At 41.6% G+C, this 25,232-nt stretch overlaps 1 protein-coding gene and 1 pseudogene across 5 annotated transcripts in view; one reads left to right on the top strand and one right to left on the bottom strand.

Annotated features, from left to right (window-relative positions):
* Nucleotides 1-1,987, bottom strand: part of LOC149219892 (uncharacterized) — a 30,073-nt pseudogene extending 28,086 nt beyond the window's left edge.
* Nucleotides 1-25,232, top strand: part of LOC149219891 (glutamate receptor 3.3-like) — a 189,455-nt gene that overhangs the window by 117,843 nt on the left and 46,380 nt on the right. The gene's annotated exons all lie outside the window — the stretch shown is intronic.

Below are 25,232 nucleotides of genomic sequence, written 5' to 3'. Positions count from 1 at the left end.
CAGGATTTTCAACTTTAACGACCAGGGTAGGCCAGGATACTTGCGGTTTCACTTCTTCTTCAGAAATCTTTGAAGGCCCTGCTGGTTCTTGTGTAACAGCAGGGCGTTCCTTTTTAACTAAAACAAGAGTAAATGCAGGAGTGGATCCAGGCAATGGGACTTCGATTATCTTATAACCAGCTCGAGAATAGAGATCACCACATTGGCTACACATGTATTCACTATATCGATCCTTTTCCGCACTTTTCTCAGCTGCAGATGCTACCTAAGCTAAAGTATACAGATTAAGTTATTTTTCATAGGCTTCCCTTGCCATCATTAACTCCTGCTTATAAACCTCAATCTCAGATTTCAGAAACTCATTTTCTTATTGAAGGGAAGCTAATGTGGCAGGGCCTTCTGTAGCAATTGCAGTCTCTGTAGCTAGTTCAAGTGGATGGGAGGATCATTGTTTGGTGGCAGCTTCATTATTTTCATCCTCAACAGGTGGTTCTTGTGTGACAACTGCTGGGTCATCAGCTAGTTTTGTAATAGCTATATTCTCCTGAGCATGCGAATTTTTCATATCAGCCGACTGAGTGGTTGGTTTTTCTGTAACAGCTACAGTTTGTGCAGTATCCTGGTTCTCTATACTTTGCTCATGAGCAGGTGGTTCTTGTGTATCAACTGTTGAGTCAGTAGCAGCTACGTCTTGGTCTGTTTTCTGGTCATGGTCATCAGCAGGTGGTTCTTGTGTGACACTTGCTGAGCCAGTAGTTGGTTCTTGTGGGACAGCTACATGTTGATTATCTATTTCTTGTTTATCAGCAGGTGGTTCTTGTGTAACACCTGTTGAGTCAGTAGCTGCTACGTCCTGATCTGTTTCCTGATCATGATCATCAGCAGGTGGTTCTTGTGTAGCACCTGCTGGACTAGTAGCTGGTTCTTGTGGGGCAGCTACCTCTAGGTCGTCTATCTTTTGCTCCTCAACAGGTGGTTCTTGTGTAACACCTGTTGAGTCAGTAGTTGGTTCTTGTGGGGCAGCTACCTCTAGGTCGTCTATCTTTTGTTCCTCAGCAGGTGGTTCTTGTGTAACACCTGTTGAGTCAGTAGCTAGTTCTTGTGGTATAGCTACATGATGTACATCGTCTTGGGTGTCTACTTTTGATAAATCAGCAGCTGGTTCTTGTGGAGCAGTTGCGTCTTCTGAAAGGAATGATGTCACAAAATCCTGAACATTTTGCATTTCGGTACCTGAGGGTGAGGAAGGTAAGGATTCGGGGTCTGGTGGGGTATGGGGTTTTAGGATAATAGGTAGGGAATTTGGGGTGACGGTCTCAGTTGTTGCTTCAGAAGACGTCCTCCTTCGTCTTCGAGGTAAGGAGGCAGGAAAAGCAGTGGTTTTTCTCTTATAAACATTTTTCCTTAGGGTAGGAGGGTCATCAGTAGTAGCAACTTCTTTAATTGAGGCTCTTATTCGTCTTTTTAGTGAGGGCGCAACCTTTTCTTGTCTTTTCCCTTTTAGCTTGGCAATGGGGATATTTTCATCTGAATCATCACTGGGAATATAGACCGTGGGAATGGATGATTCAGGTAAGTTAAGGGATGGATTAGATACGGAGGAGGGGTCAATTGGATTGAATGTTGCGGGTGGTGGAATTTCTGAGGAATCAAAGATGCTCCCTGGTTGTTGAACAGAAGGATTTTCAATTTGCTGTGAGATTCCAGGGGTTTGCTGAGGATCTTCAGTGTCTAATTGGGGAGTTTCGGCTGCTGCTTGAGAAATTTCGGCAGTTTCTTGAGGATTTTCGGCTGCTGGTTGAGGAACTTTAGCAGCTTCCTGGGGGTTTTCAGCTGTTGGTTGAGGAACTTCAGCAGCTTCCTGGGGTAGGTTGTTAAGGGGAGGAGGATTCTGCAGGGGAAAGCCCCTTTGGATTAGAAGTTGAACTAGGCGATGGTGAGTGAGGGAGAGGAGTGGGTACTTTGAATTTGTGGAATAATGTGACATATTATTTAGACACCCAAGTAGATAGTATGGAATATTTAATAAACGACCATGTCTTAAATGATTCAACAACACAAAGTCATGCTGGTACACTACCTGGTAACGTCCTTCGCAGGTGAGGTAGTGCTTGACAAACTCTGCAACCTTTGGCCATGGAGGTGGTAATGAATGCAGTGCAACACCCCTGCCTTTAGGTTCGACCCGTTCCCCAGGTAGAAGAAAATCTTGCTGTGCGTTCAGAATGATGTGTTTATGACTGAACCAACGACTGCCATCGGCTGGTAATCCTGAAACCTGTGATATATCTTCCTCTATTACAGGAATTCGCACTCCCTAAACAGTAGAGTAACCTTCCTTTAAATTACGTGTGAATTCCAGGACTTGCTGAGAATCAAATCCCTAGAGCCTTCGGAAATAGTCCACCTAGCCTGCTTGCAAAAAAATTTGATATGCTTCTAGGTGTAATTCCAATAGAGCCGTTGAACCAGGTTCATTTCGAACAACGATACCTCCCATAGTTACCGGTTCAGTAAAATGCACAATACAAAGCCGAGTTACCGCAGCCGAGACAGAGTAAGATATTGCAAATGCGGTTTTGACATAATAAGACAGAGACGGGGTGACGAGACACGGTCATAGTAAAAATGACGGTGATTGGCATATCGGGTAATGATTGCAAGATTTTTATATTCCCCCAAACTACGGCTAAAATGATAAGTTTTTGAATGTACGTCGATTTCGGCGATCATATCAGAATGTTCTCATTAACTATAGTTTAATTTTACACATAAACACGCATACCTCACATTTTACCTTCAATTGTTGTGCTGAAAGTATAATCTTGCTGTTAATAGATCACCAATGGTTATGAAAAGGGGTTGTAAGATATGAGGGTATTTATATGAAAGGCTTTTTCTATTCACATGAGGTAATAGTGAAGGAACCCAATTATCAGGATGAATGGCTGATTCTCTCAATGAAAAGTGATATGTATTGGTCATTTTGAGAGGAATTGATGCATCAATTACGGAAAAATGGGAAAATTGATGCTTTTTCGGAAAGATGGAAAAGGTTGGTGTTTCAGCAACGGAGAAATTGGTGTTTCAGCAACGAGAAAAAGAGATGTTTCTGTTAAAGAAAAATAGGAAAATATGAGGGGATGGATTATGAATTGAAGTGGAATGGCAATGTTTCCCAAACTGAAACCTGATCCTGCTTGCAATGCAATTGTTCTTTCAGCCAGCCTCCGAATCTAAGACCTGCAAAATAATAAATTGTAACATGGCAGCCCTTGACAGGGATTATTAGTTAAGTAATCCAATCTAATAATAATACAAGAATATATAATGCAAAGGTTAAATGCAATGAGGGGCAGCAAGCTCCCCAAAAAAGATATAATGTGAATCTGCCATGCAATTGGCCTTAAAATCCTCCTTAGAAATTGCTTGCTGGTACAGACGAAGTCGATATCCATTTACTAACAATGGTGTTCTAGAACTATCAATTGTTAGGAGCCTTACTGTTCCATTGGGAAAAACAATATCTATCTCGTAAGGTCCCAGCCACGTTGTTCGTTATTTCCCTTGAAAATTTTCAAATTGGGAATCATACAATAGAGCCCAATCACCTTTTTGGAACTGCTTGTGCTTAACAGTTTTATCATGCCACTTGGTTCTTTGTTGTTGAATCATAGTTGTCTGATGGATGGCATCTAACCTTTATCCATCCAGTTCCTGTAGCTGTTACAACCTAGCTGTTTGTGCATCAGTCAAATCAAGGTTAATAGCTAAAGCAGTTCTTAAGGTTTTAATTTCAAATTCCACAGGAAAAACAACACTTTTTCCATAAACCAATTCATAGGGTGAAAAACCTGTAGTGTTCCTCCAGGTAGTTCTGTAAGCCCATAATGCCTCAGGTAGTCTTTGAGACCAATCCTTCCTATACTCCTTCACTGTTTTTGTTAAAATAGCTTCTATGACTTTATTTGTACTTTCCACCTGACCATTAGCTTGGGGGTGGTAAGGTATAGTCATTTTATGATTGATATGATATTTTTGAAGCGTAGCTTTAAAACCACGAGAATTGAAAGGAGGTCCTCCATCTGTGACTAGTTGTCTAGGCACTCCAAATCTAACGAAGATTTCTTCAAATAAAAATGTTAAAACATATTCTTCATTAAATTTAATAAGTGCCTTAGCTTCCACCCATTTAGTCATATAATCTATACAAACCAATATATAAACTCTTTGGTTGGATGGAGGATTGACGGGCCTTACAAAATCTAGAGCCCATCTTTCAAAGGGTTCAAGTATTACCTGAGGGTTCAGTGGAATTTCATCTCTATGATTGGGTTAGCCCATTCTCTGACAACTGTCGCAGGCCCTGACATATTTCTTTGCATCCTTGAAAAGTGAGGGCCAATAATAACCCATCCTGAGAATTTTATGTGTTGTTCTCTTATCAGCAAAATGCCCACCATAAAGGCCATCATGACAAGCCTTCAATATATCATAAACCTCATCTTCTCTAATGCATCTTCGGATTTCCTGATCAAGTCCCGTATGAAAAAGACACCCACTTATCCAGCTATATCGAGCACTTTGTTGAATGATCTTTCTTTTCTCCTAATGTGATATGTGTGATGGTAGCTTCCCTGCAACCAGATAATTGGTAATGTCTACATACCATGGTGAGTGAGCAGATACTGCAAACAAGTATTCATGAGGAAAGGAATCATCTACTGGAGTATTATCATCAGTTTTTATCCGAGAAAGGAAATCAGCAACTACATTTTCTTTACCTGTTTGATCCACAATTGTAATATCAAATTCTTGTAGTAACAATAACCACCTGGTAACTCGAGCATTTGTAACAGATTTATTCATTAAATACTTGATAGCCGAGTGGTCAGTATGAACAAAAGTAGGATAACCAGTAATGTAATGTCGAAATTTATTAATAGTATAAATAACTGCTAAAAATTCTTTCTCAGTAACTATGTAATTAAGCTCAGCTGGGGTCATATTCTTACTAATGAAATAGATAGCATAAGGAAGATTATTCTCGTTTTGTCCCAAGACAACTCCAATTGCAGTATCCGAAGCATCAGAGGATATATGAAAGGGAAGTGCCCAATCAGGTCCCCTCAGAATAGGAGCTGTAGACAACTGATGCTTAAGTTCATCAAATGCTTTCTGAAAAGCATCAGTCCACTTAAATTCAACATATCTCATAAGTAACACAAGCAAAGGAAAAGCTATTTTAGAAATTTTTTTGATAAATCTTCTGTAATATCCAGCATGTCCTAAAAAACTTCTTACATCAGTTTGTGTTTTAGGAATAGGAAGGGTCTGAATTACTTGTACTTTGGATGGATCCACTTGAATCCCAAGGAATGAAATGAAGTGTCCTAGTACAATTCCTTCGTTCATCATCATATGACATTTTTCGGTACTCAAGGAAAGATTAGCTTGTATGCATTGTTTAAGTACTTTCTCAAGGTTTTGTAATGCATCTTCAAAAGTCACACCATAGGGAGTGAAATCATCCATAAATATATCCAAAGAATCATTAAACATATCATAAAAGATTCCTATCAATGCTCTTTGAAGAATTGCTGGAGCATTACATAGTCCAAATGGGAGAACTCTATGAGCAAAAGTCCCCCAAGGACTAGTAAAAGTGGTCTTGTCTTGATCTTGGGGTCAATTCTGATTTGGTTATATCCACTAAAACCATCTAAAAAGGAAAAGAATTTCTTTCCTGACAAGCTGTCCAACACCTAATCAATAAATGGCAAGGGGAAACGATCTTTTTGAGTGGCTTTGTTTAAGGCTCTATAATCTACACACACTCTCCATTTCCCGTTTTTCTTAGGTACTATTACCAACGAAGAAACCCATTCATTGTCAGATATGGGGTATATAAACCCTGCATTAAGCAACTTTTGAAGTTCTTCCTTAACAATTTCCCTCAAATTGGGATTCATTCGCCGCTGGGGTTGACAGACTGGTCGATCCCCTTCCTTAATATAGATACAATGAGCACATAATTCAGGAGGGATCCCCTTCATATCTGTGTAGTCCCATGTGAATGCTTCCTTGTTTTCATGGAGCAACTTCATTAGCTATTGTGTTTCAGCATCTGATAAATTGGGGTTTATGTTCAATGTTTTGCCAGGTTTGATTTCTACTGTCATGCTTTTAGAGGAGATAGCAGTTGATGTTTGAGGTAGATTTTCAAATTTAAACTTTTCCTATGTTTCAGGATTCAACATTACAGTTAACTGATTATATGTTTCAGAATTAACTGAGGAAGGTTCAGAAATAAAATTACTAATTACTTCATCTTCTGTAGTGTCTTTAAGAGTTAAGGCTTGTCCAATGGTCAAAATGGGTTGAGTATCATTATCCTCATAGTCTAACCATACAAAATCATCATTGTTAATCATAGGTGTAGCATGAGGGTACAACGTAAGCTGCTTAGTTTCGCATCCATTAGAAATTGTCATTGAACCTAATCTACAACTGATAAAAGCATCTGCTATAGCCAGCCAAGGTCTCCCCAAAATCGGAGGATGCCCCACCAACTTTGCTTTAGTCTGTAATACAACAAAGTCAGTTGGGTAATTCCAAGATTCAACTAAAATAATCAGGTCTTCAATGACCCCCTCCAGTTTGATTGTGGAATGATCAGCTAATTCCTGGATAGTTGGTGTCTCTCTAATTACATTTTTCAACTGTAACAATTGTGCAGTTTCAAGGGTCCTAATATTTATAGTAGCACCTAGGTCTACCAGAACTCGTGAAACAAGAGTTTTCCGACCTGTGCTGTGACCGTAGGGTGACTAGGATCACCATATTTTACAGGAGGAGCTTTTCTTAACATTAAAGTAGCTAGATCACCCATCACATGAACTGTAAGGGGATCTTTAGCCTTCCTACCAGGTTTCTTGATGCAGATGTCTCTAACGATTCTGGCATAAATTGGTACATCTCTGAGTGCCTGTAAAAGTGGAATTTTAACATAAAGATTCTGCAGTTCACCTAGAATATTAAAAATAGGCGGCTCGGGTGTCTTAGCAAGAGCTAGACGTTCAGGGAATGGTGGCTCTACTGTTTCAGCAGTTTTGTTAGAGGATGGCTTGACTGTTTCAGCACCCTTATTTGGTAAATTATTCTTTTCTGTCTCTTCTTTATCAAAGTTAGAAGAGGTAATATCGAAAATGATCGGCTCAACTACTCTGCCGGATCGTAAATGAATATCATTACATTGCACAAGGGATGTAGGTAGGTTCTGAATGTCGATGACTTGCACAGATTTATTATTATTATTAGGGTTAGGGTTTGGTTGTACATGCAGTTGAGGCTTCATGGTCTGATTATTCGGTGGGGTACCTGACGAGAGAGAAAGTTGTTGTTGGAACTGAGGAAATTGGTTTGTGAACGGAGTTTGTTGAACTCTCCAGTTTGGGTTCCATTGGTTAAAATAGGATTGATGTAGAAGCCAGGGAGTCCACATTGCAGGGTCTACAAAGGGAGGGTTTGTTTGCTGCATGGGTGGGAAGTTCATTTGATTAAAGGGTGGGTAATTTTCTTGATTAAAAGAAGGATAATTATTCCAATGATTAAATGGCATACTAGAGTTCGTACCTTGTCCTCGCGGTTGCCATTGCCTCCTTTGTGTCAGCAGATAAACTGCTTCAGCTTCCTCCCCAGTTGGTTGTAACACTTCCTTTATCCCTGGTAAAGAGGGGCATTGTTGAGTTTCATGGTCCTTCTCACAAATGGTGTAGATTGGTACCTTGTCCAGTGGGCATTCCCTTAGTGGGTGTTTTTCTCTGCATTTAGGGAAGAAAATGGCCAAAGCAGCTTCTGCCTTTGCCTGCTTCTTTTTAACCTGCAAGGTATCAATCCGTGAAGAAAAACAACTTAACATTTCAGTTTTGAATTCCTCAAGTAGATTGCCTATTTCAGCTCTTGTTACTCCTCCACTGGCTGATTTCTGGACCCTTGAATAAGTACTATCCTTGCTCTTTGATTTATTTGCAGCTCCTCTTGAACACCTCTTACAGAGGTTAACGATTTCATCATACGATTATTTAGATATATCCCCTTTACCAAGCATATTTAACATATCTAAACAATCATCCCTTACCCCTTTCAATAATATTGTTTTAAGAATATCTTTACTTACATCAGGGTGCTCAGATCTCTGCAGATTATACTGGAGTCTTTCCACAAAGTCCTCCAGATTTTCATCCTCCTTTTGAACCATCTTGAATAATTCCTCCCCTTTTTCTCTCATCTGGAAATAGTCTTGGTATTTGGCCAGAAATTTCTCCTTCATCTAATCCCATGTTGTAATGACATTACCTCCCAAGCTCATAAACCATCTTAGTGCATTTCCTTTTAATTTTGCTGGAAATAACTTTAATTTTTGAGCATTATTAACATAATCACAACTTCTACACAATATATCAAACTCGAAAAGAAACTCATCAGGGTTTGCAAAGGATAAACCATGGAAGTTAGGTAGGGCTGAGAGTGGAATATTCTTCATAGGAGTTGTACCTCTGGGAAGTTCCTCAATAGGGAATTCCAAGGTGGAGAGAGAATTCTCGCCTCTTCCTTCGCCTCTACGTCCTCCACCAAAGATTCCTTCATTGTTTCCATCCATTGGTTGCTTTCCTGTTGCACTTGCCCGGTCTTCAGTGTTTTCTATTGGACTCTCAATGTCCTGAACTAGTTCCTCAACTTCAATATCCTCTATTGGTTCTTCAATTTCAATATCTTCTATTGGTTCTTCAATTTCCTCCACTAGTTCCTCGGTATGTTCTACTATTTCTACAACCCTTTCAGGTCCCACTACTTCCTCTGTTTGGTAGTTCGTTTGGAGAGAGTGCTGAGTCTATGGCCTTCGAGAGCTTAGCCTCTGGGATGTCTCAGCTTTTGAAATAATCTCATTGATGAAAGTTTTTCTTCCTCATCTTCCTTTTCCCTTGCCACCTGTAGGATTAGTTTTCTTGCGTTCTCTCATGCATCCTACATATCTACAAGAAAATCATCAGTGCTTTTAAAATCTATAATTGCCTTCCCCGGCAACGGCGCCAAAATGTTGGTCACTTTAATTGCTTACTGATTTAAACAACAAAGTGCTACATAAATTGTCAACCCGAGGAAGTCTTGTTATTTCAAAGGCAACTGCGTACTATATGTACTCAATCTTAAAAGCAACAAAAGTTGTAGTAAAAACTAGTCATACTTTTCCTTAAACAAACTGAAGTTCCACTCTGAGTTACAACAAAACAACCTATTGCAGACAGTTACCAAAGAATGCTTAAAAGAAAGAAATCTAAAGAATCAATCTGCACAGGAGAGTGCTGGCTATGTTGTAATAGAGAACAGGACCCTATTCCTGGAGTGGGAACCTTCAGCACCTGTTCCTGATTATCAAGCTGCCACCTTGCTCTGTAAATCTAATTGCAACACACATGAATTAACTATTGATAAAATAAATGCTGCAGCAATTAATTGAAAAGGAAAACAGAGTTTCAGCAAAATGATACTCAGTAAATAGTTTTGTTAACAAAGCATGAATAAAAGACACACTTAACACACTGCAGAAGTAAAATGGGTGAATCTTGTGATGAAGGTGGGCCCTGTCCTTCTCACTAGTTTCCCTAGGAGACAAGAACTAGAAAAAGATGTTCATAACAAAATTTTATTCATCCATCAATATGTCATATTACAAAAAGGATTCTAGTCTTGTTCCTTCAGCTGAGCCTTTTCCATACTCTGTTCATCCCCCTATAATGTAGATGTCTCCTCTTTATAAAGATGAGACATCTATTACAAAAGATTTACATTATAAATTCTATTTTAACCCATTATACAAAAATAGAGAAATCAGTTTCCCGTCAACAAAATGTTGTTACAGTAATACTGTCTTTAGATTATGGGCGTTACATCCAGTGTAACAGATTCCTCGGTGATCAGTCTGGTTCCATTGTTGCTGTCAAATTTAGAATGCAAATCTCAATTGTTTCAGCTTCGAGATTTGCGTGCCATTCTTACTGTTTCAGCAACTGCAAAAATAGTCTTGCAAACTCCAGGCAGTTTCAACAACGTAGAATACACATCATTCTTTAATTGTTCATCAAATTAACAATTTAAAGATTAAGTATGAAGATATCGTGATTATATGCTAAATAATTAAACGTATAGTGATGAGAATAATCATTGCATACCTTTGGGATAATTGGGTTAAAACACTAACAAGGACTTTTAAATATAGGTTGAAAAGGATGATATCATGGCAAAATGTATGGTCAAAAAGGGACAATATAAGGTCCTAACATATGTCATGTCCATATTTTGCATTCTAACATTCCTTTTTTTTTCTTTGTTCTGTGGCCATGATATGCTCTTTTTCTTTTCACTGCATCAACCTCCCAAGGAAAAGTTCCAAGCTCTACCCAGGTATGGGGATGTATGGGTTCCAAATCATAGAGAACCAATGGTTAGTTGAATCCAAATAATGGATGTGAGATAAGGGTTCGTAACGTATGATGGAAAGTGGCAAGTATGGAATAGGGAAGATGTAACTATGTTATCCCAATCACGTCTTCCCGAGTAGAGACCCTCCCATACCCATTGGGCCATTAGGGTAGTTCCCACTGGACTATGATCGAATATTAGAACCTCGTATAAGGTGAGGGAACAAGATCACAGTCAAAACCCCTCTTTCTTCTAGGTCACCTCATAATCCATATCAAATTCCCAAATACAAACAAGGAGAAAAATCTGATTGCAAAATGAATAAAGTTCCCTTCGATTATAGGCCCACCTTCATCCATGTGCTCTTTCAAAATGGGCGAGAGGCATATGGTTGGTGCAAGTCGCAGAGATATATTGGCATATCATCGGCTAGTGGTAGTTGTCAAGGCATGCATGGCTGACTAGTTGGATGTGAAGAACATGAGAAAAGTTTTCTCCTATAGGCTTACCCATTTTGGTTGGTAACAAGACCAAAGGAAACAATTGGAAGATGAGAAACATGAAGGGTTGGAGACACTTCATATAGCCTTATCAGAGTCTTTTATGACTTAATCAGGAGAAAAGATAGAAAATCAGAACAACAGATAACACAAATCAAGGAAGCCCACATTAATGAGTTGAAGGTCTTTGAAGAAAGTCATAGAAAATATGATAGCACGAAGATTGAGCAAGCCCATAAGAACGAAATCAACCTCTAGGTACTGAAGGCTCAAACGATTAGAGTCAATAATGAATTCCAAAAAAAGATAGCCTATAGGATGAATCCATAAGAAAATGAGGAGGAAAAGATGTAGGTTCAGGAATTGTTAGATAAATGCCTTATCAAAGAAAGATTAAGTCCTTCTGTCATACCAACAATTCTTAGTCCAAAGAAGGATGGTGGATGGAGGATGTGCAACGATTCCAAAGACATAAACAATATTACAATTAGGTATAGATTTCCACTTCCATTTATTGATGACTTGATTGATTGTTTGAGTGGTGATAGATATTTCTCTAAAATTAAAAAGAGTGGGTACCACCAAATCCAAATTAGAGAAAGGGAAGTGATCTAGGTGGATATTGGTGGCCACCCTCCTATTTCACCTAGTCCTCTAGTTGGTTTCATCAGTTTCCTTGATTATAGCAAAATTTACTATTTTTAGCAGTTTTTCGGGTCCTGAACTTCCGGAGTTGTTTTGACCCCTAAACGACAATTTTTTGAGGTCCGTAGTAGGACTATAATCGTAGGCTTGGGCTTGTCACAAATCCTGTAGCACTTGGAGAAATATTTCCAACGAGGTATCGTACATGCCAAATAGAGAGCATATGACCAAGTTATGACCCCAAGAAATTGGCTACCCAACTAACCCTAATGGGGCCCACAAAATCTTGGTGTTCCATCTCCTTGGGTTAGTGTTTTGGTTTTTTAAGGTTTCCCTTTATTGTTCAATAATACAAACTCCCTTGAGCCTCATTGTAGCATAGCTCAGAGGCATGTAGTTGCCACATCTCTTCTTAAAGATAAGCTACTATTGGCTACGTGGGTCCTGACCCATGTTCAACGTTAGTTAGCCAAACAAATACCTACACTACTGGCCCTTTTGGCATCTTCCCACAGAGCGTGGACCGAAGTCTCACCCAAAGCAGTATGACGCGTGGGTCTACAGCTCTTGCAGACCTATCTAGATAGCCCCCAATACTAGTTGTTGTTGCTGCTCAAATTGTTGTAAAGCCTTTGTGGTGACATCTCGCACTGTGTCTCCAATTTCATGCAAGTTGCCCTTTGTGAGCCTAATTGGGTCCAACGATGTCTTAGTTGCCTTGGATTTCTTCCTGGACCCCCCTTTCTCCTGCTCCCTTGGACGCTTGATGCGGGTAGACATCGCCTATGGGTCTGCATCGTGCTGCTCTGCCTGCTTGTCCGTCTCTTCTTCTGTCTCGGGTGAAGGTGACCTCGCGCCTTTGTCACAACCTCGCTCTGTTCCACATATTTTCTTCTCCATCTGCTGAGTGGCATGGCGCTCCACCTAGGCCTTGTCAATGGTCTCCTTCTTTCTCTTTTTGGCTAGTTGTGTCATCTTGAGCTTGGCCTCCTTCTTGCGCTGCGCGGTGGACTCGCTCCCTCCCATCGCCATGTCTACTGTAGTGTGCAATTCTACCAGCCAATGATCAAGTATTGGATCAATGGCATCATCCATTGCCAGGTAAGGCAAATCATACTATGTCTGCATAGGGTCCTTCCATGCCCAGATGGACACATGGTGAAAGTATTCTTTAAACTCTGCGTAGCCCTGCATATTGGAAAACACTGTAGGTGACAACCTTGGTTTGCGATTAATGGCCATGCGGATGTTCATCTCCATCAAGATCCAGAAGATATTGTTCTCCTTGATACGCTACACATCCTTGGTCACCCACAACAAAGCGTACTTCGCTGCTTCTGGTAGGTCTGGCATGACCGAAGGGAATTGACTGTCCTCTGGCAACTCCCATGCCACCAGCACAATCGACAGCAAGAGCCACGCGTAGTGAAACGTCTTGCTGAGATCCTATGCTTCACGACAGTTCTCAAGGAACTCACCGTGGAGATATTATTCCCAATTGAATTGAACTCCTTTGGTGCACTGTGTTGCTAGCGCGATGACAGGCGCCGACACCTCATTGGCGCGACACTTCCTCGTCACCATCCCTACCAAAATCTACGTAGCCACCTTTACAGTAGGGTCACTGATGCTTGATATGGAATATCTGCATGGCTTCTTCACCAGCTTAAACTTCTCCTTCATGGCCCTCGTAAGGGCTTGCTCACCACCTTTTCCGCCAAATATCATGGCCGAATTTTCTCCTACGTAGGGCAACCGCGCGATCTTGTGGATCAATCTGTTTGTGATGGTTATTGGCTCTTCCATCCACAGACACCCATCATGCACCAACAATAGCAGCTACTTGATGACCAAGACTGTATTCAAGATGCGGTTGTAATGTGGCACCCTTAACATGTTAAGCAGACCAACCTTATCTACTCCTCTGAGCCACCTCCGTGGCTCCAATGCGGTTATTCTGGTGGTTGTATCCATAATGCAATGCATCGGATTCTCGGTCGACAAGTGTGGGAACTTCTCATGGTCAACCAATTCCCAGTATTCGAGTTTTAACAGAGGAACTCGTGCCAAGCACAGTCCTTCAAAAACAATCTCATTTGGCAACAGAGGGGTTTGCAAGGGGACCTTGCTCTTGTCGATATCTTTTGGTACCTTGCCCTTGCCCTTGCATGGAGGGACGTACTAAGGAAACCGAGTGATAGGGTTAGCACCCTGGGCTTCAACTTCCTCCATGTCTATTCCCACATCTTCATCATCCATTGGGATGTCTTCGATTTCTTCCTCCTTCGGCTCCAGATTGATGGCTTTCCATTCTCCTTTGCGGTGGGCCTATCCTTCAGTGGGTTTCTTCTTGGCGATGCGTGCATCAGTATTGCAGGCTGCTTGCCCTTCTTATCCTTTGCGCTCACCTTGGTTGGGGTGGGATTTGGTCTCAGCGTCCTTGGTGATTTAGGGAATTTTGCTAATACATCGACAACCTCTGGTCATATAGTCACATGGCTGGACCACTGATGTATGGCTTCAATCGACTGCCATTCACCTTTCCTGGGAAGGGATATCCATTCAATTTAACCAGCTGAACCAAGCCTTTGTTGGTAATCCCCTTAATGACATAGGGCCCTAACCAGTGCATTCTGAATTTCCCTGGAAATTTATCAAAATTGTTGTCATATAATAAAACTAGGTTATTTATGTTGAAAAGTGTGCAACAAGAAATGGTTGTTGAGAATGCAACAAGATGATGGAGCTTAGTGAAAAGAGTCGCCTTCACTAAGTAGGCCTGTAGGAAAATTATGGCACAAGTTCTATTTTTTATCCCAGCAGGGATGATCACAGTATGGGTGATCACAGTATGGGTGACCACAGTATGGGTGACCACAGTATGAGTGACCACAGTATAAGTGATCAAAGTCTATTTTTAGACTGGCTGTCAAAAATAGAAAAGTCAAATATTATTGTCTCATAATAATATTTGGACTATAAACTTGATCTTATTATCTTGGAGCACTTCAGGATGAGCTACGGATGTGGTACATGCAGATCCCAGAAGGAAATACCTGGTTACCTATGGGATGACTAGTATTTGCATGCAGGACTTCAGTTAGAACTCAAGCGAGTTGAGTTTAGTGGACTGGAGGTGTAGTTGATGGAGTTGTGTTCAATTTAGCTTTGTTAAACTAGTTGTATTTAGTCTAACTGATCAATAGACTAGAGATGAGTTGGGTGAATTAGTTATTAATTAATTCAAAAGTTATTAAATCATAATGCAACTATCGAATACATCAGTTAACTTAGTTTTATGTCAGCGCATGCTCAGTTCAGTAGGGACAGGTGTTAGAGGATCAGATTGCTACCAGTTGCGACTATAGCTGTGCATGATGATTTGCACAATCAGAGGGATTGAGTATGCCAATGAATTGGCCAATACCAAGAATTGTAGCCTGTGATCACGTCCAACATAGTGTGAGTGATTCTTTGTACATGAAATACGAGTTTGGTAAACCATTCTCATCAAATTCTTGAGCAGGTATTGAGCAGTGGAGGCAGGCAAGCAGCGGGGGAGATTTGGAGATCCGATCTGAGCTGTATTGTGTGTAGCATGTGGAGATAGTACTGAGTACTTGTGAGGAGTATTGTACCATGTATTGTTACATGATTCAATCACTATAATATAAAGATAGTTGGGGTTTTTAGCGAGATTCTTTCCTCAGGAAAACACTGTGTTGATATGTGTGATTGATGCTTCTATGTACGCCTGTGAATGTTTCTGCTTTTGTAAATTGATGATCAACATAGAGGAGGTTATGTATTATGCATGTTCCGCTTATAAGTGTATAATCAGGATAATCTCTATGAATATGTGTCATATTATTCAAAATCTCTACATGGTATTAGAGCTAGATGATTTGTAGAAAAAGTTTCTACATGGTATCGGAGCTAGAAGATTTGTAGAAAAAGTTTCTACATGGTATCAGAGCTGCTTGATTTGTAGAAGAGATTTTGACAGGATATCAAGCGAGGATTGATCATCGGATCTATTATTCAAAAAGTGTTTACATTTTATTTCTTCAGGTAGAGTCTGTGATCGGGCCAGGTAGCCTCTGGATTCATCCTTCTTTTGGAAGGTGAGATATCTGGTGAATGCCCAGACAATCAATCTCTGTACAAGAAACACTTTTTTCTCACAAATTCTAGATCAGAAGCGGTTGAGTTTTGAGCTGGTGGAATTCGAATTTAATTCCAAAGCAAGAGCAAAACTCAGAAACATTCAGTGTGAGAATGGAGACAGTATGCCCAAGTATCTCACGAAGTTCACCTAATGTCGGGATGAGCTAGGAAGTGTGGAGGTGACTGTTGGATGAGGATGGTGAGTCTAGCACTCCTTGAACTTCCTAAGAGTTGGCATAGCTACCAGGAATCGGTGAATGGAAAGGAGAAACTGCTAAGATGGGAGAGAATTTGGTCGGATCTTGTGCAGGAGGAGATTAGACGGAACACCAGAGATGGTTCTTCATCCATGCAGGATGAGGAGAACTGTGCCTTAGCGAGTAAGGTGAAGAAGGGGAAGGAGAAGGGTTCTCTTTCCGAATCCAGTTCTTCCAGTGGTGGGAAGAAGGTTGACAAATCGAAAGTACGATGCTTTCGTTGTCATGAGGAGGGTTCGCGGGTCAAGAACCTTTATGCTCTTGAGGTTCAAGATGCATGCAAAACCTTGAGCAGCGAGGAAATTGATGGAGACTTGGTGGTTGAGAGGGAAGGTATGTTACCTTTCAACATGCAGAGCCAGAAGAAGTCTCAGACGATTGTGGAGGAGGCACGATTGGTGCAGCAGCTTCAGGAGGTTGTCGAGGAGCCACAATAAGGGAAGCTGAGAGGAGATCGAGTAGAGACATATACTCATCCAGAGACCTCCAAGAGGGGGAAACTTTGAGCCAGGCAGGCTGAGGGATCGCATGCAGCCATACCTCTTGGTAGGAGGTGGGGTGATGTGGATCGATTGTCCCAAGGAGGAGGGGCAGGATCCTTGAGGTACCCAACCTCTTGGACGATACCTTGCTACAGGAGCCCCAGATGTGTAGTAGCAGGAACTGACTGATTGGGTAGAGACAGACGCAGATGGAGCGGCAGAGGGAGCGACAGTGCAGGGAATCCTACGACAGCGCATAGCTAGCAGGCTGCAACAATGCGAGACGCACAAGTGTTTTTCACAGTGCTAGGTGGCATAGAGAGGTGTGCAATGGTGCGATATGCATGGAGATGTTGCAGTAGCGTAGATGGCAGAGAGGGAGCACTTGTTAGAAATAGGTAGAGCTTCAGCATCAGAGGGTGTTTCTAGCCCAACAAGGAGGTCAGTTGGGAGGTGCAGTGCGGATGCAATGCTGGGAGATAGAACCAGCAGCAGCACAGATGGAGTCAGAGATCAAAGTGACAGAGGCTAGAGCAGTCAGATACTAAAGAGCATAGAGATGCAGAGTCTTTAGTCGACAGAGGCAATAACAGTCAAAGACTTTGATGATAGAGCAAGTGGACCGACCATATGTGTTGCATGGAGAACATTCCAGAGTTACAGGATCGGGTTTGAGAGGAAGCCTTTCTTGTTGAGAGGGAGTGTTGAAAAGTGTACAACAAGAAATGCTTGTTGAGAATGCAACAAGATGATGGAGCTTAGTGAAAAGAGTCGCCTTCACTAAGTAGGCCCGCAGGCAAATTATGGCGCAAGTTCTATTTTTGATCCCAGCAGGGATGATCACAATATGGGTGATCACAGTATGGGTGATCACAGTATCAGTGATCACAGTATGGGTGACCACAGTATGGGTGACCACAGTATGAGTGATCACAGTATGAGTGATCAAAGTCTATTTTTAGACTGGTTGTCAAAAATAGAAAAGTCAAATATTATTGTCTCATAATAATATTTGGACTATAAACTTGATCTTATTCTCTTGGAGCACTTCAGGATGAGCTACGGATGTGGTACATGCAGATCCCAAAAGGAAATACGTGGTTACCTATGGGATGACAAATATTTGCATGCAGGAATTCAGTTAGAACTCAAGTGAGTTGAGTTTAGTGGACTGGAGGTGCAGTTGATGGAGTTGTGTTCAGTTTAGCTTTGTTAAACTAGCTGTATTTAGTCTAACTGATCAATAGACTAGAGATGAGTTGGGTGAATTAGTTATTAATTAATTCAAATGTTATTAAATCATAATGCAACTATAGAATACATCAGTTAACTTAGTTGCATGTCATTGCATGTTCAGTTCAATAGGGACAGGTGTTAGAGGATCAGATTGCTATCAATTGTGACTATAACTGTGCATGATGATTTGCACAATCAAATGGATTGAGTATTCCAATGAATTGGCCAATACCAAGAATTGTAGCCTGTGCTCACATCCAACACAGTGTGAGTGATTCTTTTCAGGTTAAATACGAGTTTGGTAAACCATTATCAACAAATTCTTGAGCAGGTGTTGAGCAGTCGAGGCAGGCAAGCAGTGGGGGAGATTTGGAGATAAGATCTGAGCTGTATTGTGTGTAGCATGTGGAGATAGTACTGAGTACTTGTGAGGAGTATTGTAATATGTATTGTTACATGATTCAATCACTACAATATACAGATAGTTGGGGTTTTTAGCGAGATGCTTTTGTTGTGGGGAAAAATGCATATGCAGGACGATCCTATCCACCTAAGGTGTGACAAAGCCTTAGCAACAAACAGATACAGCTATTCTGGTTTCTTCCTTTATGAAATGTGAAAGAGGGGAGATTAATGGACTTACCGGTGTCTTCCGTTGAACCTCGATCTAGATCCTCTCCTCTTTGGATGTTCACAGCTACTTGCCTCCTTGCTCGCCCAAGAGAACAACTACTTGATTCCTGCGAGATCACAAGAGAACAGCTACTTGCGACAAGAGAACAACACAACACAAAGGCAAATATTCATATTCATAAATGATTCAGGATTAGAAGTAAATCAGATACACTAATGCAATCATACAAATACACTAGTATATAGGAGAAAACCAAGATAGCTTTATTGATAAATAACAAGGTTCAGGAAGAGATACAACCCAGAGGGCTCCAATCCAGCATCTCCTTCCCAGCAGAATGGAATTCCTATCTTCACCTCCCTTCAAAGCATTAAGCACCCAATGATTCCACTCTCAAACCAACAGCAATTCTTTGCAATAAAAAAATTCCAGCCCCCAGATCTCATGGAGGAGAGATCTATATATAGATGTTTTGGAGAGAGGATGAGTCAGCTTGAGATCTGACTAGTGTCCTCTCCCTCTATCAGTTCTTGATTCCACTTGGAGGTTCTTGCTTCCACTTGGAGATTTGGAACCTCTTACTCATCACCAGTCGAATTCCCTGAGGCAAGTGTCATTTTGGAAGCTTCCTGGGTTCTGACACCTTGAGGAATGAGTCTGCCACATGTCCAATCTCGCTCAGCGCAGGTAGCCAGTGTTGGAGTTGACATTCAACGCAGGTAGCCAGTGGAGCCATTGACATTCAGCGCAGATGGTCAGTGGAGCAGTTGACATGATCCTGAATTGACTTGTTTTTGAGCAGTTCCAGGTGGAGAACTTTTGTGAATTGTTGTGGTTTGTTAGCCTTGTTCCTCTAGGGGTATGAACAACATGTTTAGGGACTTTGGATCCCTTAGATTATGGACATTTCATGCTCAATGTTGTAAGGCACAAAAATGTCTATAACAGTTGCCCCCTAAAGTATGAGGTCGTTTATCGGGTGAAATGCTTTATCCAGGAGGGTCTGAAGTTCATACAACTGCTGGGAGGAGACCTGTAATAAGATACAATACAATACATTATGATTCATACTGCTTTCATGATCTAGCTGAGGCGGGCATTCCCATGCTTAGCTTTATAAATTCATTTTTGTACATAGAACAGACAATCGTCTGATGGTAGACTGATAATTTTGGTGAAATTATCATCCTTTGAGTAGGATGATCATCTGCTGCAATGATGTACATGTCAAATGTCTTTATCTTTCCTGAATATATATCGCAGCTCGGATGGATGAAACTAGATCCGGGGTCTTCAAACTCGTTCGATCTTCACTCTAAGTACAAGTCGATCCATGTGAGAATTGCGCTGAAGTCGAACATGGAAAGACATCGCTTGATTACCGGTCAATGATGTAAACCGTTAACAAGCGCGAGAGGAATCACCGATAATGATAATGACCCTCAAGGTACTGCAGTACAATTCACGTGGTGTGAATAAAGGACTTGGCGTCAAACACCACGCAAAATCTTCTGGTCGAAGGTCATTGATGTATACCTGTCACCGGAAGTGAGAAACTTGCCATTGAGGCATGCAAGCTTCAAAGTACTGAAGGGGTTGTTCCTAGATCAACTTCTTGGATAATGAGCTGATGTCGACAAGAAGCGATCCGTCAAAGGAGGGCCTTAATGAATCCCACATCAGTGACTCGGAACGGAGCTAATGATTTTGATGGAGGTGAAAACGATCTGTGACATATGATTCAGGGTGGCGGTCATGAATGGATGAAGGATAATGTATGGCAGTGGATGGGACCCGGTTGACTCTTTCTGAACGACTTCTCTTGAACATATGGCGACACTGATGCGATGGATCGGTAGAATTACCCCAAATATGGATGGTATGGCGAGACCATGGTGATGTGACCGGTGAATGAAACAACCCAACCCGATTGTGGTACGGAGGAAAAGTGTCATGTTCAAGAGCGACTTGCTACCATCAAAGTTTTCCTGAGTTTCTCCCAATTTTTCCCCAGTCATTGCTGACCAGTACCTCTTTATTTTTGTCAAGCTTGAGGAGGATAACATATGCTTTTTCTATAACCTTCCCTTCGGGCAAGCCCATCGCTATGTTTTAACGAGCCTAGCGATAGTGAAACTCGTTCTCGTCTAAAGACAAGTTTGTCGCTATTTGGTGATTTTAACGAGTCTAACGACAAGGATAACTCGGTCCTTTTCATTTTTAGAGAGTCTGAAAAGGTACATAAAGTTAACTCCAAAATTCCTTTTTCGTCATCTAATCCCTTAAGTCCGAAAAAGTATAAAACAATACAGAAGGGATGAGTTTTCGATAGTTTTAACAAGCCGAAAAAAACAAGCGCTCGATCTTTTTGTGCAATAATCCCTCAGGTCCAAAAATATTAAAATCTAGAGGAGGGATAGCACTTCCGGTCGCTTTAACGAGCTGGAAGGCCAAAACTCGGCAATCTTTTCATATTTTACGAGTCAGTTGAAAAGAGCTTAAAGAAGACTCGTCTTTTGAGGAATGAGTGATATACAGGGTTAATAGTTGATTCCAGGTACAGGTTGGAATTTTCCAATCACGGCAGTGTCACAAGGATGGCTAGGTGAAATCACTCTTCGCAGCTGTTCCTCAAAATGAGTAAACAATCATATGGAGGTGAATGATCGGCCAAATGAAAAGTGGAGGCGATGGTGCAAACACGACCAAGGCTTTTATGGCAGATAAGGTTACATACACAATGGTTATTTACCGGAATAGGTTCATTTTTTAATGAGCTTGAATCCGCCAAAACACGGCTCAATCTTATGTTTATTTTTTAACGAGCATGAACTATGTGCTAAAACTTCTCGGATATTGCGTTTATTTTTTAACGAGCATGAACTTTATGCTAAAACTGCTCGTTTATACCAGTCATATGATAAGAGTGTCTCATTGGAGATGCTATTTTTTATGGAGCTTCATCTCACGTAAGCTTTGCCCAGGATCCTTTCGTTATGCAAGTTCGGAAACGACTAATCCTATGAGTTTAAAGGGTTAGAGGTCCTAAAAATTTAAAAAATAAATAGCCGCCCCTTGCTTACACTCCAAAAGGTTTGCATGCCCCTAGGCATAAAGTACGATTTCAAGGTTACCTCTACTTCACTTCCGTCAAAACATTTGTTTTAACGAGAGAGGCTTACCTCTTTCAGGTTACCCAAAGATTGTCTCGTTCGCGGCTACGAATAAAACACTTCTTCGGCGATGTCTACCAACGGTGAGCGACGACGCCCGCCGACTCACATAACTTTGACAAAAGAATCTTATTCTAGAACAACCCCTCTTCCTCTACGGATGGGGTACGGACTAGTCATATTCTCCCGCGGAAACCTACTCTATACCCAAAGTTTCCCTGCCGAAGCAGACCAGGACGCATGCCCCCTGGGTTCCAGTCATATCCTCCCAGATTACTCGCGCTCATCAAGGGGACGGACCGTGGGTTGAGACACTTCTTGCGTGAATAGACCATTTAGGGATGGTATATGACTATTTGCGATGCGTGATCTGGGGAACGAAAGTTGGTCCACGAGCTTGACCATTCTTCCTTCATGCGGAAAACACATTACTCTAAAGAGTGATGAGACGATGGCTCCCATGCAATATATATAGTCTCGTCCAAGGAGTAGGTTATAATCCAAGGGTCCTTGAATGACCATCACGTTCATTTGAACGGTCTTCCCTTTCAATGTTATTGGCACATTGGGGAGGATCCCTAAAGGGCGACTGGTTCCCTTATCAAAGCCTGATAGATTTCTCATTTCAGGCAAAAGCGCTGGCGAACCAAGCGCTTTCCAAGCAATAGAGGAAAGGATACTCATAGATGCCCCTTCATCAATAACTATACCAGCCATTACCATTCTGTATATTTGGACAATAATTCTGAATGGTATGCTCGCTGGCAAGCGGGGTCTGCCTAGTTGGTTCCAGTCAAAGGACACAACCAGGTTGCTTGGTGGTGGGACCGAATAGACGGCCAGATATCGCTCTGATGAACTTCCTTCCTGCGATAAAGGAATGGTGGCATTTCCCCCTTGTCCATCAGAGTCAGTACTGATGAAGAGAATTTGGACGGTATCGTCTTTATTCTCCTCTGTGATGGTGTCATTCGAAGATAGAGTCTCTGAAGGCAAAACCGGGTCAACTGCCATTTCAACCTTTAGACTTTCGTCAGGTATGGATTCAGACGGTTCATCTTCAATGACAGGTGCTTCGGCTGACCACCTGGGCGGGTCAGCCGGTTTCTCAACTAGCGAAGGACTTGGCAGGAGTCTTTGATATCCAGGAGGAAGTTGTGCTCGTAAAATCGGGCGATCTTCCAGAACTCTTTTTGCCTCATCTAAGAAGGGACAACGGTGGATGGTGTGATCGCCTTCACACAGTTTGCAGGGAAATCTAGCTTTCCTGCTCTGTCCTGGGGCTTCACTCCCACTAGTTGACGGTGAGCAGTCGACATGGCTATCAGAGGTCGATGCTACCGAATTGTGCAAACGGGGGGACCAGTCTCTTAGTATCCGAGGGATACAGGGACAATCTCTATGGAAGTGGTCTCCCTTGCATATGACGCATGGCGATTTAGGACTTGCGTGTGCTGTGTGTGGATTTTTGTCAGATGACACTTGTTTGCCCCCAGTCGCCTTAGGCTCTTTCTTCTTCTTCTCTTTCTTCTTCTTAGGAACTCGGTTTTTTGATTTACCAGTTCCGTCAAGCGAAGAGCAAGGAGGAGAGGGAGATGAAGTAGAAGGCTGGGAGACAACTCTTGTCTGATCTAACTGTTGACTCGACTGTTCAGGAATGGTGGTGTTCTGAACGACATTGGTTGAAAAGAGCCAAACTGGTAGGCCAATTGCCAGTCCTGGAAGCGACAATGTGGCCATGTGGGGCGCACCAACATCTCCCCAAGAGGAGAAGGGACTAGGATTTCCACCAAGGGGAATTCCTTGGTTGGTGTGCTCCATCTTTTCAACCTAAAGATCAACGCGGGAATAAAAGGTGATTGCTCCGTTTAAAATAAATTGTTAACGACGCTTTAGACACAACTTGCTTTTTCACTTTTAAAGAGTCGAGAAAAAGCTAAAGATGACTCTAGTCTCCTTCGATGTTTTAACGAGCCCAAAGTGACAAATGCTCGGATGGACTTTTTCTGTTATAGAGTCTGAAAAAGGCCAAAAGAAACTGCTCTGGAGTTCTAGGCGGAGGGTGTGCCAAACTTTTCGCAAAACCGCAGAATACTTTTTAAGGTACGGGCGGTCGATCTTCGTGAATACTGTGTTCACTGCATTGCGATCAGTAGGGCGGCCGACACGACTTCCTAAGGATAAAGGATATATGCCTATAGGGGTCTCCCAATATATACGCGACGGTACGTGGGAGCACAATCCGTACTAGCGCTATCGTCCCTCAGGAGGAATCACCCACCTTCCACGAGATCGACAGTCACTAGGCTTAACGACGCCGGAACACGTCTCTAGCCTAGACCTCTATGTTGTGCGTTATGTTGCAAAGCGTTGTTAGATTCATTCAGTTTATTTTAAGTTGATCTTTTTAGAAGTTTGCCTTTCAGGATCACCACGAGATGTATGGTACAATTCCTAAATGTAGTCTAAGATGATAAGCAAGCTTTATTATCTTTTCAACTTTGAAAATCCTAGCTACTAAGGGAAAAGAAAGACACCATCTTTTCTCAAAGAGCAATCAGCACACTCTAATGCACTCTTTCCTAAATCAAGCATGCAAACTTATCAAAATGAAAATGCACAATGCAGGTGTTTGTTTTCCGCTTTCTTAGTATCGATGCCTACAAAGAAAGCTTTTTGTACAACTTTGAATTTGCTTTTAAATGACAAGTACAAACAAGTTCACTTTTTCGAAAACAACAAGGGTAGAAGAGATTACAACACTTTGCGACTTTCGAAATGAATACTTGTTTCGACACTTAAAAGAGACAAACTCAAACCAATAAGCAAAAGCAAATGTATAATCAACTGCAAACAGCCAATGAACTCTCTCCTAAGATCACAATCAATCAGATCTGAATCAAGGGCTACAGGATGATTATTTCACTCATGCAAAGGAAAACTGTAAATGATGCCACAAACACATAAAAACACTCACAGTCTTTTTGTACAAAAGGAGGCGGAATCTAAGCAAAGAAAAGGAGTTATCAGACTGGTACCTATGCTGGTTAAAGGCTGCAAAAAACAAAGATCAAAACAGGGCAATAGACAGCAGAGAACCCCAGCTGCACAAGGCCAAACTGGTTCAGCGCAACCTCAACACTGTGGGTTTGACATTCAGCACAGGTAGCCTTCACGGGACCTACGTTGAAATGCAGACTGCCTTCACAGTGTCTGCGCTGAAGGAGAAACTCTCGTTTCTCTTGGGTTCTGGGTCACAAATTGCTCAAAAATCAACAGTTTCAGGCCAAATCAGAAACACAAGCAAGGTATAATCAAAGGGATGCTTTGAGAGGGTACTAAAGACTATCACAAAGGATCATCAAATCATTTGTGAGTCCATTGTTCAGATCATAGACAAAATCCAGTGAAGGATCAAGGCAGCAACAATCTACTTTGCAGAAGCAGTTCGATTGTTGCTGTTGAGTCTATGAAACAAACAATGATGTAAACACAAATAAAATGACTAAAACAAATCTCCCCAGTGGAGTCGCCAATTTGTTGTGGGGAAAAATGCCTATGCAGGACGATCCTATCCACCTAAGGTGTGACAAAGCCTTAGCAACAAACAGATACAGCTATTCTGGTTTCTTCCTTTATGAAATGTGCAAGAGGGG

The sequence above is a fragment of the Pinus tabuliformis genome, chromosome Q (genome assembly GCF_031772625.1).
Source record: "Pinus tabuliformis cultivar Carrire ecotype Pingquan chromosome Q, CPIR1, whole genome shotgun sequence".
Taxonomy (NCBI): Eukaryota; Viridiplantae; Streptophyta; class Pinopsida; order Pinales; family Pinaceae; genus Pinus; species Pinus tabuliformis.
Note: the sequence above shows the minus strand (reverse complement) of the source record. Positions and strands in the feature narration are given on the sequence as shown.